Raw genomic sequence first — 15,209 nt, 5'->3', positions numbered from 1 at the left:
TTTGTTCATTTTTCGTTGTCTTTCCAATAGTATGCACGGTGGCACCCTTTTCAGTGAGAAATAACCATTTTGCCCTTAGTTCATCTCTTTTCGGGTTAGGCATTCTTACTTCATTTGCTTGGCTCATTTGAGTTCAGTGGCTTCATGGAGAGTCATTTTGGGGCCTTAGGGTTGACGTACATCTCTTGAGGTCATTCGGCTTCTTTCGCTTCCGCATTTCGGGTCCGTTATCGAGTCAACTTCCGGTTCATCACTAACGCACCGGGTTGAGAAATCCGGGTCGCTACAAAAACACTCTCCATGACTTTAATAGGAACTTAAATAAGTTTAACTCAAAACTCTCATTTTCTTTCAATGATTTAATCTTTATATATTAAAATGGTCTGGTGACATAATAGGTACCCTGATTGTGGTATTTTCGTTCAAAGATTCAATCTTTACTTATAAAAACACTCTTCAAGACGACAAAGGGAATTCGAATAAGTTCAACTCAAAATTCTCATTTTCCTTCAAAGATTCAATCTTTATACATTAGAAAGGTTTAGTGATATTATAAGAACCTTGATTAAGGTATTTTAATTCAAAGATTCAATCATTTGTCATTAGAACACTCTTCGCGACTTCATAGGGAACTCGAATAAGTTAAACTCAAAACTCTCATTTTCTTTCAAAAATTCAATCTTTATAAATTAAAAAGGTCTAGTGATAGAATAGGTACCTTGATTGTGCTATTTTCATTCAAAGATTCAATCTTTAGTCATTAAAACACTCTCCGCGACTTTATAGGGAACTCCAATAAGTTAAACTCAAATTTCTCATTTTCTTTTAAAATTCAATCTTTATACATTAAAAAGGTTTCTTAACATAATAGGTACCTTGATTGAGGTAATTTTATTCAAAGATTCAATCTTTACTCATTAAAACACTCTTTGTGACATCAAAGGGAACTTGAATGAGTTTAACCCAAAACTCTCATTTTCATTCATATATTTATTCTTTATACTTTAAAATGGTCTAGTGACTTAATTGGTACCTTGATTAAGGTATTTTCATTCAAATATTCAATCTATACTCATTAAAATACGCTTCGGGACGTCAAAGAGAGCTCGTATAAGTTAAACTCTAAACTCTAATTTTCTTTCAAATATTCAATCTTTATTTATTAAAAAGGTCTAGTGACATAATAAATACCTTGATTGAGTTTTTTTCATTCAAAGATTTAATTTTTAGTCATTAAAACACTCTTCACCACTTTATAGGGAACTCGAATATGTTAAACTCAGAACTCTCATTTTCTTTCAAAGATTCAATATTTATTCATTAAAAAGGTTTAGTGACATGATAGGTACCTTGATTACGGTATTTTCATTAAAATATTCTATCTTTAGTCATTAAAACACTCTTCGCGACTACATAGGGAACTTAAATATGTTAAACTCAAAACTCTTATTTTCTTTAAAATTTTTGATATTTATACATTAAAAAGGTCTAGTGACATAATAGGTACCTTTGATTGAGGTAATTTTATTCAAAGATTCAATCTTTACACATAAAAACACTTTTCATGTCGTCAAAGGCTACTTGAATAAATTTAACAAAAAACTCTCATTTTCGTTCAAAAATTTAATCTTTATACATGTAAATGGTCTAGTGACATAATAGGTACCTTCATTGAGGTGTTTTCGTTCAAATATTCAATTTTTACTCATTAAAACACTCTTTGAGACGTCAAAGAGAACTCGAACAACTTTAACTCAAAACTCTCATTTTCTTTGTAAGATTTAATCTTTATACATCAAAAAAGTCTAGTGACATAATAAATACCTTGATTAAGATATTTTCATTCAAGATTCAATCTTTAGTCATTGAAACACTCTTCGCCACTTCATAAGAAATTCGATTAAGTTAAACTCAAAATTCTCATTTTCTTTCAAAGATTCAATCCTTATACATTAATAAGGTCTAGTGACATAATAGTTATCTTGATTGAGTTAATTTCATTCAAATATTCAATCTTTACTAATTAAAACACTCTTCGGGACGTTAATGGGAACTCAAATAAGTTTAACTCAAAACTCTCATTTTCTTTCAAAGATTTAATCTTTATACATTAAAACGGTCTAGTTATATAATTGGTACCTTGATTGAGCAATTTTCATTCAAAGATTCAATCCTTATTCTTTTAAATACTCTTCGGGACTTCAAAGGGAACTCGAATAAGTTTAACTGAAAACCCTCATTTTCTTTTAAAGATTTAATCTTTACTCATTAAAAATGTCTAGTGACATAATTGGTACCTTAATTGAGGTATATTTATTCAAAGATTCAATCTGTAGTCACTAAAACACTCTTCGCGACTTCATAGGGAACACGAATAGGTTTTACACAAAACTCTCATTTTCGTTCAAAGATTCAATCTTTATAGATTAAAATGGTATAGTGACATAACTGGTATCTTGATTGAAGTAATTCCATTCAAAGATTCAATCTTTTGTTCCAAAAACACACTTCACAACTTCATAGGGAACTCGAATAAGTTAAACTCAAAACTCTCATTTTCTTTCAAAGATTCAATCTTCATACATTAAAAAGGTCTAGAGACATAATTGGTGCCATGTTAGAAGTAATTCCATTCAAAGATTCAACCTTTACTCATTAAAACACTCTTCGGGACTTCAAAGGAAACTCGAATAAGTTTAACTCTAAACTCTAATTTTCTTTCAAGCATTCAATCTTTATATTTTAAAAAGGTCTACTGACATAATAGGTACCTTGATTGAAAATTTTTCATCCAAAGATTCAATTTTTTCTCATTAAAATACTCTTTAGGACGTCAAAGGGAATTTAAACAAGTTTAACTCAAAAATCTCTTTCTCTTTCAGAGATTAAATATTTATATATTAAAAAGGTCTAATCACATAATAAGTACCTTGATTGAGGTATTTTCATTCAAAACTTCAATCTTTAGCAATGAAAACACTCTTTGCAACTTTATAGGGAACTCGAATAAGTTAAACCTCTCATTTTCTTCCAAAAATAAAATCTCTATACCTTAAAAAGGTCTAGTGATAGCCTTGATTGAGGTATTTTCATTCAAAGATTCAGTCTTTAGTCATTAAAACACTCGTCACAACTTCATAGGGAAGTCAAATAATTTTAACTTAAAACTCTCATTTTCTTTCAAATATTCAATCTTTATACATTAAAAAGGTCTAGTGACATAATAGCTACCTTGATTGAGATAATTTTATTCAATGATTCATTTTCTACTCATTAAAACTCTCTTCGTGACCTCAAAGGGAACTCGTATAAGTTAAACCTCTCATTTTGTTGCAAAGATTTAATCTTTATACATTAAAATGGTTTAGTGACATAATAGGTACCTTGATTGAGTTGTTTTTATTCAAATATTCAATCTTTACTCATTAAAAAACTCTTTGGGACATCCAGGAAAACTCGAATTAGTTTAACTCAAAATTCTCATTTTTTTTAAAGATTCAATCTTTATACATTAAGAAACTCTAATGACATAATAGGTACCTTGATTGAGGTATTTTCATTCAAAGATTCAATTTTTATTCATTAAAACACTCTTAGCGACTTCAAAGGGAACTCGAATAAGTTAAACTCAAAACTCTCATTTCCTTTCAAAGATTCAACCTTTATACATTAAAAAGGTCTTGTGACATAATAGATACCGTGATTCAGGTATTTTCTTTCAGATATTCAATCTTTACTAATTAAAACACTCTTCGTGATGTTAAAGGGAATTCGAATAAGTTTAACTCAAATCTCTCATTTTCGTTCAAAGATTTAGTCTTTATACATTAAAATGGTCTAGTGACATAATAGGTACCTTGAGTGAGGAATTTTCATTCAAAGATTCAATATTTACTCATTTAAACCCACTCCGGGACGTAAAAGGGAACTCGTATAAGTTTAACTCAAAACTCTCATTTTCATTTAAAGATTCAATCTTTATTCATTAAAAAGGTGTAGTGACAAAATTGGTACCTTGATGTATTTTCATTCAAAGATTCAATCTGTGATCATTAAAACACTCTTCGCGACTTCATTGGGAACTCGAATATGTTAAACTCAAAATTCTCATTTTAAATCAAAGATTAAATCTTCGTATATTAAAAGGTCCATTGACATAATAGGTGCCTTAATTGAGGTAATTTAATTCAAAGATTCAATCTTTACACATTAAAACACTCTCCGTGACGTCAAAGGGAACTCGAATAAGTTTAACTCAAAACTCTCATTTTATTTCAATGATTAAATTTTTATACATTAAAATGGTCTGGAGACATAATAGGTACCCTGATTGTGGTATTTTCATTCAAAGATTCAATCTTTACTTATAAAAACACTCGTCGAGACGACAAAGGGAACTCGAATAAGTTTGACTCAAAACTCTCATTTTCTTTCAAAGATTCAATCTTTATACATCAGAAAGGTCTAGTGACATTATAGGAACCTTAATTAAGGTATTTTCATTCAAAAATTCAATCATTTGTCATTAGAACACTTATCGCGACTTCATAGCGAACTTGAATAAGTTAAACTCAAAACTCTCATTTTCTTTCAAAGATTCAATCTTTATACATTAAAAAGGTCTAATGATAGATTAGGTACCTTGATTATGTTATTTTCATTCAAAGATTCCTTTTTTAGTCATTAAAATACTCTTCGCGACTTTATAGGGAACTCCAATAAGTTAAACTCAAATTTCTCATTTTCTTTCAAAGAATCAATCTTTACACATTAAAAAGGTTTAGTAACAAAATAGGTACCTTGATTGAGGTAATTGTATTCAAAGATTCAATCTTTACTCATTAAAACACTTTTCGTGACGTCAAAGGGAACTCGAATAAGTTTAACTGAAAACTCTCATTTACCTTCATATATTTATTCTTTATACATTAAAATGGTTTAGTGACAAAATGGGTACCTTGATTAAGGTTTTTTCATTTAAATATTCAATCTTTACTCATTAAAACACTCTTCGGGACGTCAAAGGGAACTCGTATAAGTTAAACTCTAAACTCTAATTTTCTTTCAAAGATTCAATATTTATTTATTAAAAAGGTCTAGTGACATAATAAATACCTTGATTGAGTTATTTTAATTCAAAGATTCAATCTTTTGTCATTAAAACACTCTTCGCCACTTCATAGGGAACTCGAATATGTTAAACTCAAAACTCTCATTTTCTTTTAAAGATTCAATCTTTATTTACTAAAAAGGTCTAGTGATATGATAGGTACCTTGATTGAGGTATTTTCATTAAAATATTTAATCTTTAGTCATTAAAACATTCTTTGCGACTTCATAGGGAATTTAAATAAGTCAAACTCAAAATTCTTATTTTCTTCGAAAAACTCAATATTTATACGTTAAAAAGGTCTAGTGACATAATAGGTACCTTGATTGAGGTAATTTTATTCAAAGATTCAATCTTTACACATAAAAACACTCTCCATGTCGTCAAAGGCTACTCGAATAAATTTAACAGAAAACTCTCATTTTCTTTCAAATATTTAATCTTTATACATTTAAATGGTCTAGTGACATAATAGGTACATTCATTGAGTTGTTTTCATTCAAACATTCAATTTTTACTCATTGAAACACTCTTTATAAGATTTAACTCAAAACTCTCATTTTCTTTGTAAGATTTAACCTTTATACATTAAAATGGTCTAGTGACATAATAAATACCTTGATTAAGGTATTTTCATTCAAAGATTCAATCTTTAGTCATTAAAACACTCTTCGCCACTTCATAAGGAATTCGATTAAGTTAAATCCAAAACTCTCGTTTTGTTTCAAACATTCAATCTTTATACAATAATAAGGTCTAGTGACATAATAGTTACCTTGATTGAGTTAATTTCATTAAAAGATACAATCTTTACTAATTAAAACACTCTTTAGGATGTTAGTTGGAACTTGAATAAGTTTAACTCAAAACTCTCATTTTATTTTAAAGATTTAATCTTTATACATTAAATTGGTCTAGTAACATAATTGGTACCTTGATTGAGCAATTTTCATTCAAAGATTCAATCTTTACTTTTTTAAACACTCTTTGGGACGTCGAAGCGTACTCGAATAAGTTTAACTGTAAACCCTCATTTTCATTTAAAGATTCGATCGTTATTCATTAAAAAGGTCTAGTGACATAATTGGTACCTTAATTGAGGTATTTTCATTCAAAGAGTCAATCTGTAGTCACTAAAACACTCTTCCCGACTTCATAGGGAACTCGAATAGGTTTTACACAAAACTCTCACTTTCATTCAAAGATTCAATCTTTATAGATTAAAATGGTCTAGTAACGTAACTGGTACTTTGATTAAAGTAATTTCATTCAAAGATTCAATCTTTTGTCCCAAAAACACACTTCACAACTTCATAGGGAACTCGAATAAGTTAAACCTCTCATTTTCTTCCAAAAATTCAATCTTTATACCTTAAAAAGGTCTAGTGATATAATAAGTACCTTAATTGAGGTATTTTCAAAGATTCAGTCTTTAGTCATTAAAACAGACTTCATAGGGAAGTCAAATATGTTTAACTCAAAACTCTCATTTTCTTTTATAGATTCAATCTTAATATATTAAAAAGGTCTAGTGACATAATAGTTACCTTAGTTGAGATAATTTTATTCAATGATTGAATCTTTACTCATTATAACACTCTTTGTGACCTCAAAGGGAACTCGAATAAGTTTAACTCAAAACTCTCATTTTATTGCAAAGATTTAATCTTTATACATTAAAATGGTTTAGTGATATAATAGGTACCTTGATTGAGGTGTTTTCATTCTAATATTCAATCTTTACTCATTAAAACACTCTTTGGGATATCAAAGGGAACTCGAATTAGTTTAACTCAAAACTCTCATTTTCTTTCAAAGATTCAATCTTTATACATTAAGAAGCTCTAATGACATAATAGGTACCTTGATTGAGGTATTTTCATTCAAGATTCAATTTTTAGTAATTAAAACACTCCTCGCGACTTCAAAGAGAACTCGAATAAGTTAAACTCAAAACTCTCATTTTATTTCAATGATTCAACCTTTATACATTAAAAAGGTCTTGTGACATAATAGGTACCGTGATTGAGGCAATTTCGCTCAAAGATTCAATCTTTACTTATTAATACACTCTTCATGACGTCAAAGGGGACTATTATAACTTTAACTTAAAACTCTCATTTTCTTTCAAATATTTAATCATTATACATTAAAAAGGTCAAGTGACATAATAGGTACCATGATTGAGGTATTTTCATTTAAGGATTCAATCTTTTGTTATTAAAGTACTCTACGAGATTACATTGGGAACTCGAATAAGTTACACTCAAAACTCTCTTTTTCTTTCAAAGATTCATTCTTTATACATTAAAAAGGTCTTGTGATATAATAGGTACCGTGATTGAGGTAATTTCTTTCAGATATTCAATCTTTACTAATTAAAACACTCTTCGTGATATTAAAGGGAACTCGAATAAGTTTAATTCAAAACTCTCATTTTCATTCAAAGATTTAATCTTTATATATTAAAATGGTCTTGTGACATAATAGGTACTTTGAATGAGGAATTTTCATTCAAAGATTCAATCTTTACTCATTTAACCACGCTTCGAGATGTAAATGGGAACTCGAATAAGTTTAATCAAAACTCTCATTTTCTTTTAAAGATTCAATCTTTATTCATTAAAAAGGTCTAGTGACAAAATTAGTACCTTGATTGAGGTATTTTCATTCAAAGATTCAATATGTGGTTATTAAAACAATCTTCGCGACTTCATAGGAAACTCGAATAAGTTAAACACAAAACTCTCATTTTAAATCGAAGATTAAATCTTCATACATTAAAAAGGTCCACTGACATAATGGGTACCTTGATTAAGGTAATTTCATTCAAAGATTCAATCTTCACACATTAAAACACTCTCCGTGACGTCAAAGGGAACTCGAATAAGTTTAACTCAAAACTTTCATTTTCTTTCAATGATTTAATCTTTATGCATGAAAATGGTCTGGTGACATAATAGGTACCCTGATTGAGGTATTTTCATTCAAAAATTCAATCTTTATTTATAAAAACACTATTCGAGACGACAAAGGGAACTCGAATAAGTTTAACTCAAAACTCTTATTTTCTTTCAAAGATTCAATCTTTATACATTAAAAAGGTCTAGTGACATTATAGGAACCTTGATTAAGGTATTTTCATTCAAGGATTCAATCATTTGTCATTAGAACACTCTTTGCGGCTTCATAGGGAACTCGAATAAGTTAAACTCAAAATTCTCATTTTCTTTAAAAGATTCAATCTATATACATTAAAAAGCTCTAGTGATAGAATAGGTACCATGATTGTGTTATTTTCGTTCAAAGATTCAATCTTTAGTCATTAAAACACTCATCGCGACTTTGTAGGGAACTCTAATAAGTTAAACTCAAATTTCTCATTTTCTTTCAAAGATTTAATCTTTATAAATTAAAAAGGTTTAGTAACATAACAGGTACCTTGATTGAGGTAATTTAATTCAAAGATTCAATCTCTACTAATTAAAACACTCTTCGTGTTGTCAAAGGGAACTCGAATAAGTTTAACTCAGAACTCTCGTTTTCTTTCATATATTTATTCTTTATACATTAAAATGGTCTAGTGACTCGTATAAGTTAAACTCTAAACTCTAATTTTCTTTCAAAGATTCAATCTTTATTTATTAAAAAGGTCTAGTGATATAATAAATACCTTGATTGAGTTATTTTCATTCAAAGATTCAACTTTTAGTCATTAAAACACTCATCGTCACTTCATAGGAAACTCGAATATGTTAAACTCAAAACTCTCATTTTCTTTGAAAGGTTCAATCTTTATTCATTAAAAAGGTCTAGTGACATGATAGATACTTTGATTGAGGTATTTTCGTTAAAATATTCAATCTTTAGTCATTGAAACAGTTTTCGCGACTTCATAGGGAACTCAAATAAGTTAAATTCAAAACTCTTATTTTATTTGAAAAATTCAATCTTTATACATTAGAAAGGTCTAGTGACATAATAGGTACCATGATTGAGATAATTTTATTAAAAGATTCAATCTTTACACATAAAAACACTCTTCATGTCGTCAAAGGCTACTCGAATAAATTTAACAGAAAACTCTCATTTTCTTTCAAAGATTTAATCTTTATACATTTAAATGGTCTAGTGACATAATAGGTACCTTCATTGAGGTGTTTTCATTCAAACATTCAAGTTTTACTCATTAAAACCCTCTTTGAGATGTCAAAGGGAACTCAAATAAGTTTAACTCAAAACTCTCATTTTTTTGTAAGATTTAATCTTTATACATTAAAAAGGTCTAGTAACATAATAAATACCTTGATTAAGGTATTTTCATTCAAAGATTCAATCTCTAGTCATTAAAACACTCTTCGCCACTTTATAAGGAATTCGATTAAGTTAAACTCAAAACTCTCATTTTTTTTCAAAGATTCAATCTTTATACATTAATAAAGTCTAGTAACATAATAGTTACCTTAATTGAGTTAATTTCATTCAAAGATACAATCTTTACTAATTAAAACACTCTTCGGGACGTTAATGGGAACTCGAATAAGTTTAACTCAAAACTCTCTTTTTCTTTCAAAGATTTAATCTTTATACATTAAAAAGGTCTAGTAACATAATTGGTACCTTGATTGCGGAATTTTCATTCAGAGATTCAATCTTTACACTTTAAAACACTCTTCGGGATGTCAAAGGGAACTCGAATAAGTTTAACTGAAAATCCTCATTTTCTTTTAAAGATTCAATCTTTATACATTAAAAAGGTCTAGAGACAGAATTGGTACCTTGTTAGAAATAAGTCATTCAAAGATTCAACCTTTACTCATTAAAACAGTCGTCGGGACGTCAAAGAATACTCGAATAAGTTAAACTCAAAACTCTCATTTTCTTTCAAAGATTCAATCTTCATATATTAAAAAGGTCTATAGACATAATTGGTACCATGTTAGAATTAATTTCATTCAAAGATTCAACCTATACTCAATAAAACACTCTTCAGGACATCAAAGGAAATTAAATAAGTTTAACTCAAAACTCTAATTTTCTTTCAAAAATTCAATCTTTATACTTTAAAAAGGTCTAGTGACATAATAGGTGGATTGATTTAGAATTTTTTATTCAAAGATTCAATCTTTTCTCATTAAAATACTCTTTGGGACATCAAAGGGAATTCAAACAAGTTTAACTCAAAAATCTCTTTCCCTTTCAAAGATTAAATATTTATACATTAAAAAGGTTTAGTGACATAATAGGTACCTTTATTGAGGTATTTTCATTCAAAGATTCAATATTCAATTATTAAAACACTTTTCGTGACTTCATAGGGAACTCGAATAAGTTAAACTCAAAGCTCTCATTTTCTTCTAAAAATTCAATCTTTATACGTTAAAAAGGTATAGTGTACCTTGATTGAGGTATTTTCATTCAAAGATTCAGTCTTTAGTCATTAAAACACTCGTCACGACTTCATAGGGAAGTCAAATAAGTTTAACTCAAAACACTCACTTTCTTTCAAAGATTCAATCTTTATACATTAAAAAGGTCTAGTGACATAATAGCTACCTTAAATAAGATAATTTTATTCAATGATACAATCTTTACTCTTTAAAACACTCTTCATGACCTCAAAGGGAACTCGAATAAGTTTAACTCAACTCTCATTTTCTTTCAAAGATTTAATCTTTATACATTAAAATGGTTTAGTGACATAATAGGTACATTGATTAAGGTATTTTCATTCAAATATTCAATCTTTACTCATTAAAACACTCTTTGGGACGTCAAAGGGTACTATTAAGTTTAACTTAAAACTCTCATTTTCTTCCAAAGATTTAATCTTTATACATTAAAAAGGTCAAGTGACATAATAGGTACCTTGATTGAGGTATTTTCATTCAATGATTTAATCTTTAATTATTAAAGCACTCTGCGAGATTACATTGGGAACTTGAATAAGTTACACTCAAAACTCTCTTTTTCTTTCAAAGATTCATTCTTTATACATTAAAAAGGTCTTGTGACATAATAGGTACCGTGATTAAGGTAATTTTATTTAGATATTCAATCTTTACTAATTAAAATACTCTTCGTGATGTTAAAGGGAATTCAAATAAGTTTAACTCAAAACTCTCATTTTCGTTCAAAGATTTAATCTTTATACATTAAAATGGTCTAGTGACATAATAAGTAGCTTGAGTGAAGAATTTTCATTCAAAGATTCAATCTTTACTCATTTAAACACACTTCGGAACGTAAAAGGGAACTCGAATAAGTTAAACTCAAAACTCTCATTTTCTTTTAAAGATTCAATCTTTGTTCATTAAAAAGGTCTAGTGACAAAATTAGTACCTTGAATGAGATATTTTCATTCAAAGATTCAATCTGTAATCGCTAAAACACTATTCGCGACTTCATAGGAAACTCGAATAAGTTAAACTCAAAACTCACATATTAAATCAAAGATTAAATCTTTATACATTAAAAAGGTCCATTGACATAATAGGTATCTTGATTGAGGTAATTTCATTCAAAGATTCAATTTTTACACATTAAAACACTCTCCTAGACGTCAAAGGTAACTTGAATAAGTTTAATTCAAAACACTCATTTTCTTTCAATGGTTTAATGTTTATACAATAAAATGTTCTGGTGACATAATAGGTACCCTGATTGAGGTATTTTCATTAAAAGTTTCAATCTTTACTTATAAAAACACTCTTCGAGACGACAAAAGGTACTCAAATAAGTTTAACTCAAAACTCTCATTTTTTTTCAAAGATTAAATCTTTATAAATTAGAAAGGTCTAGTGCCATTATAGGAACCTTGATTAAAGTGTTTTCATTCAAAGATTCAATCAATTGTCATTAGAACACTTTTCGCGACTTCATAGGGAACTCAAATAAGTTTAACTCAAAACTCTCATTTTCTTTCAAAAATTCAATCTTTATACATTAAAATGGTCTAATGATAGAATAGGTACCTTGATTGTGTTATTTTCATTCAAAGATACAATCTTTATACATTAGAAATGTCTAGTGACATTATAGGAACCTTGATTAAGGTATTTTCATTCAAAGATTCAATCATTTGTCATTAGAACACTCTTCGCGACTTCACAGGAAACTCAAATAAGTTAAACTCAAAACTCTCATTTTCTTTCAAAGATTCTATCTTTATACATTAAAAAGGCCTATGATAGAATAGGTACCTTGATTGTGTTATTTTCATTCAGAGATTCAATCGTTAGTCATTAAAACACTCTTCATGACTTTGTAGGGAACTCCAATAAGTTAAACTCAAATTTCTCATTTTCTTTCAAAGATTTTATCTTTATACATTAAAAAAGTTTAGTAACATAACAGGTACCTTGATTGAGGTAATTTTATTCAAAGATTCAATCTTTACTCATTAAAACACCCTTTGTGACGTCAAAGGGAACTCGTATAACTATAACTCAAAACTCTCGTTTTCTTTCATATATTTATTCTTTATACATTAAAATGGTCTAGTGACAAAATTGGTACCTTGATTAAGGTATTTTCATTCAAATATTCAATCTTTACTCATTAAAATACTCTTCGGGACGTCAAAGAGAACTTGTATAAGTTAAACTCTAAACTCTAATTTTCTTTCAAAGATTCAATCTTTATTTATTAAAAAGGTCTAGTGACATAATAAATATCTTGATTGAGTTATTTTCATTCAAAGATTTAATCTTTAGTCATTAAAACACTCTTCGCCACTTCATAGGGTACTTGAATATGTTAAGCTCAAAACTCCCATTTTCTTTCAAAGATTCAATTTTTATTCATTAAAAAGGTCTAGCGACATGATAGGTACCTTGATTGAGGTATTTTCATTAAAATATTAAATCTTTAGTCATTGAAACACTCTTCATAGGGAACTCAAATAAATTAAACTCAAAACTCTTATTTTCTTTGAAAAATTCAATCTTTATACATTAGAAAGGTCTAATGACATAATATGTACCTTGATTGAGGTAATTTTATTCAAAGATTCAATCTTTACACATAAAAACACTCTTCGTGTCGTCAAAGGCTACTAGAATAAATTTAACAGAAAACTCTCATTTTCTATCAAAGATTTAATCTCTATACATTTAAATGGTCTAGTGACATAATAGGTACCCTCATTGAGGTGTTTTCATTAAAATATTTAATTTTTACTCATTAAAACCCTCTTTGAGATGTCAAAGAGAACTCGAACAAGTTTAACTCAAAACTCTCATTTTCTTTGTAAGATTTAATCTTTATACATTAAAAAGGTCTAGTAATATAATAAATACCTTAATTAAGGTATTTTCATTCAAAGATTCAATCTTTAGTCATTAAAACACTCTTTATCACTTCATAAGGAATTCGATCACGTTAAACTCAAAACTCTCGTTTTCTTTCAAAGATTCAATCGTTATACATTAATAAGGTCTAGTGATATAATAGTAACTTTGATTGAGTTAATTTCATTCAAAGATTCAATCTTTACTACTTAAAATACTCTTTGGGACGTTAATGAGAACTCGAATAAGTTTAACACAAAACTCTCATTTTCTTTCAAAGATTTAATCTTTATACGTTAAAATGGTCTAGTGACATAATTGGTACCTTGATTGAGGTATTTTCATTCAAGTATTCAATTTTTAGTCATTAAAACACTCTTCATGACTTCAAAGGGAACTTGAATAAGTTATACTCAAAACTCTCATTTTATTTTAACGATTCAACCTTTATACATTAAAAAGGTCTTGTGACATAATAGGTACCGTGATTGAGGTAATTTCGCTCAAAGATTCAATCTTTACTAATTAATACACTCTTCGTGACGTCAAAGGGAACTATTATAAGTTTAACCTAAAACTCTCATTTTCTTTCAAAGATTTGATAACATTAAAAAGGTCAACTGACATAATAGGTACCTTGATTGAGGTATTTTTATTTTAGGATTCAATCTTTTGTCATCAAAGCACTCTGCGAGATTACATTGGGAACTCGAATAAGTTACCCTCAAAACTCTCTTTTTCTTTCAAAGATTCATTCTTTATACATTAAAAAGGTCTTGTGACATAATAGGTACCATGATTGAGGTAATTTCTTTTAGATATTCAATCTTTACTAATTAAAACATTCTTCGTGATGTTAAAGGGAACTCGAATAAGTTTAACTCAAAACTCTCATTTTCGTTCAAATATTTAATCTTTATACATTAAAATGGTCTAGTGGCATAATAGGTACTTTGAGTGAGGAATTTTCATTCAAATATTCAATATTTACTCATTTAAACACATTTTATGATGTAAAAGGGAACTCGAATAAGTTTAACTCAAAACTCTCATTTTCTTTTAAAGATTCAATCTTTACTCATTAAAAAGGTCTAGTGACAAAATTGGTACCTTGATTGAGGTATTTTCATTCAAAGTTTCAATCTGTGGTCATTAAAACCCTCTTCGCAACTTCATAGGGAACTCGAATAAGTTAAACTCAAAACTCTCATTTGAAATCAAAGAGTAAATCTTTATACATTAAAAAGGTCCAATAACATAATAGGTACCTTGATTGAGGTAATTTCATTCAAAGATTCAATCTTTACGCATTAAAACACTCTCCGTGACATCAAAGGTAACTCGAATAAGTGTAACTCAAAACTCTCATTATCTTTCAATGATTTAATCTTTATATATTAAAATGGTCCGGTGACATAATAGGTACCATGATTGAGGTATTTTCATGAAAAGATTCAATCTTTACTATTAAATAAATTCTTCGAGACAACAAAGGGAACTCAAACAAGTTTAACTAAAAACTCTCATTTTTTTTCAAAGATTCAATCTTTATACATTAGATTGGTCTAGTGACATTATGGGAACCTAGATTAAGATATTTTCATTGGAAGATTTAATCATTTGTTATTAGAACACTCTTCGCGACTTCATAAGGAACTCGAATAAGTTAAACTCAAAACTCTAATTTTCTTTCAAATATTCAATCTTTATACATTAAAAAGGTCTAGTGATAGAATAAGTATCTTGATTGTGTTATTTTCATTCAAAGATTCAATATTTATACATTAAAATGGTCTAGTGACAATATA

Source organism: Cornus florida, unplaced genomic scaffold (assembly GCF_030987335.1).
Source record: "Cornus florida cultivar Cherokee Brave unplaced genomic scaffold, ASM3098733v1 CherokeeBrave_3.0.0_Hap2_Chr04, whole genome shotgun sequence".
Classification (NCBI taxonomy): domain Eukaryota; kingdom Viridiplantae; phylum Streptophyta; class Magnoliopsida; order Cornales; family Cornaceae; genus Cornus; species Cornus florida.
Note: the sequence above shows the minus strand (reverse complement) of the source record.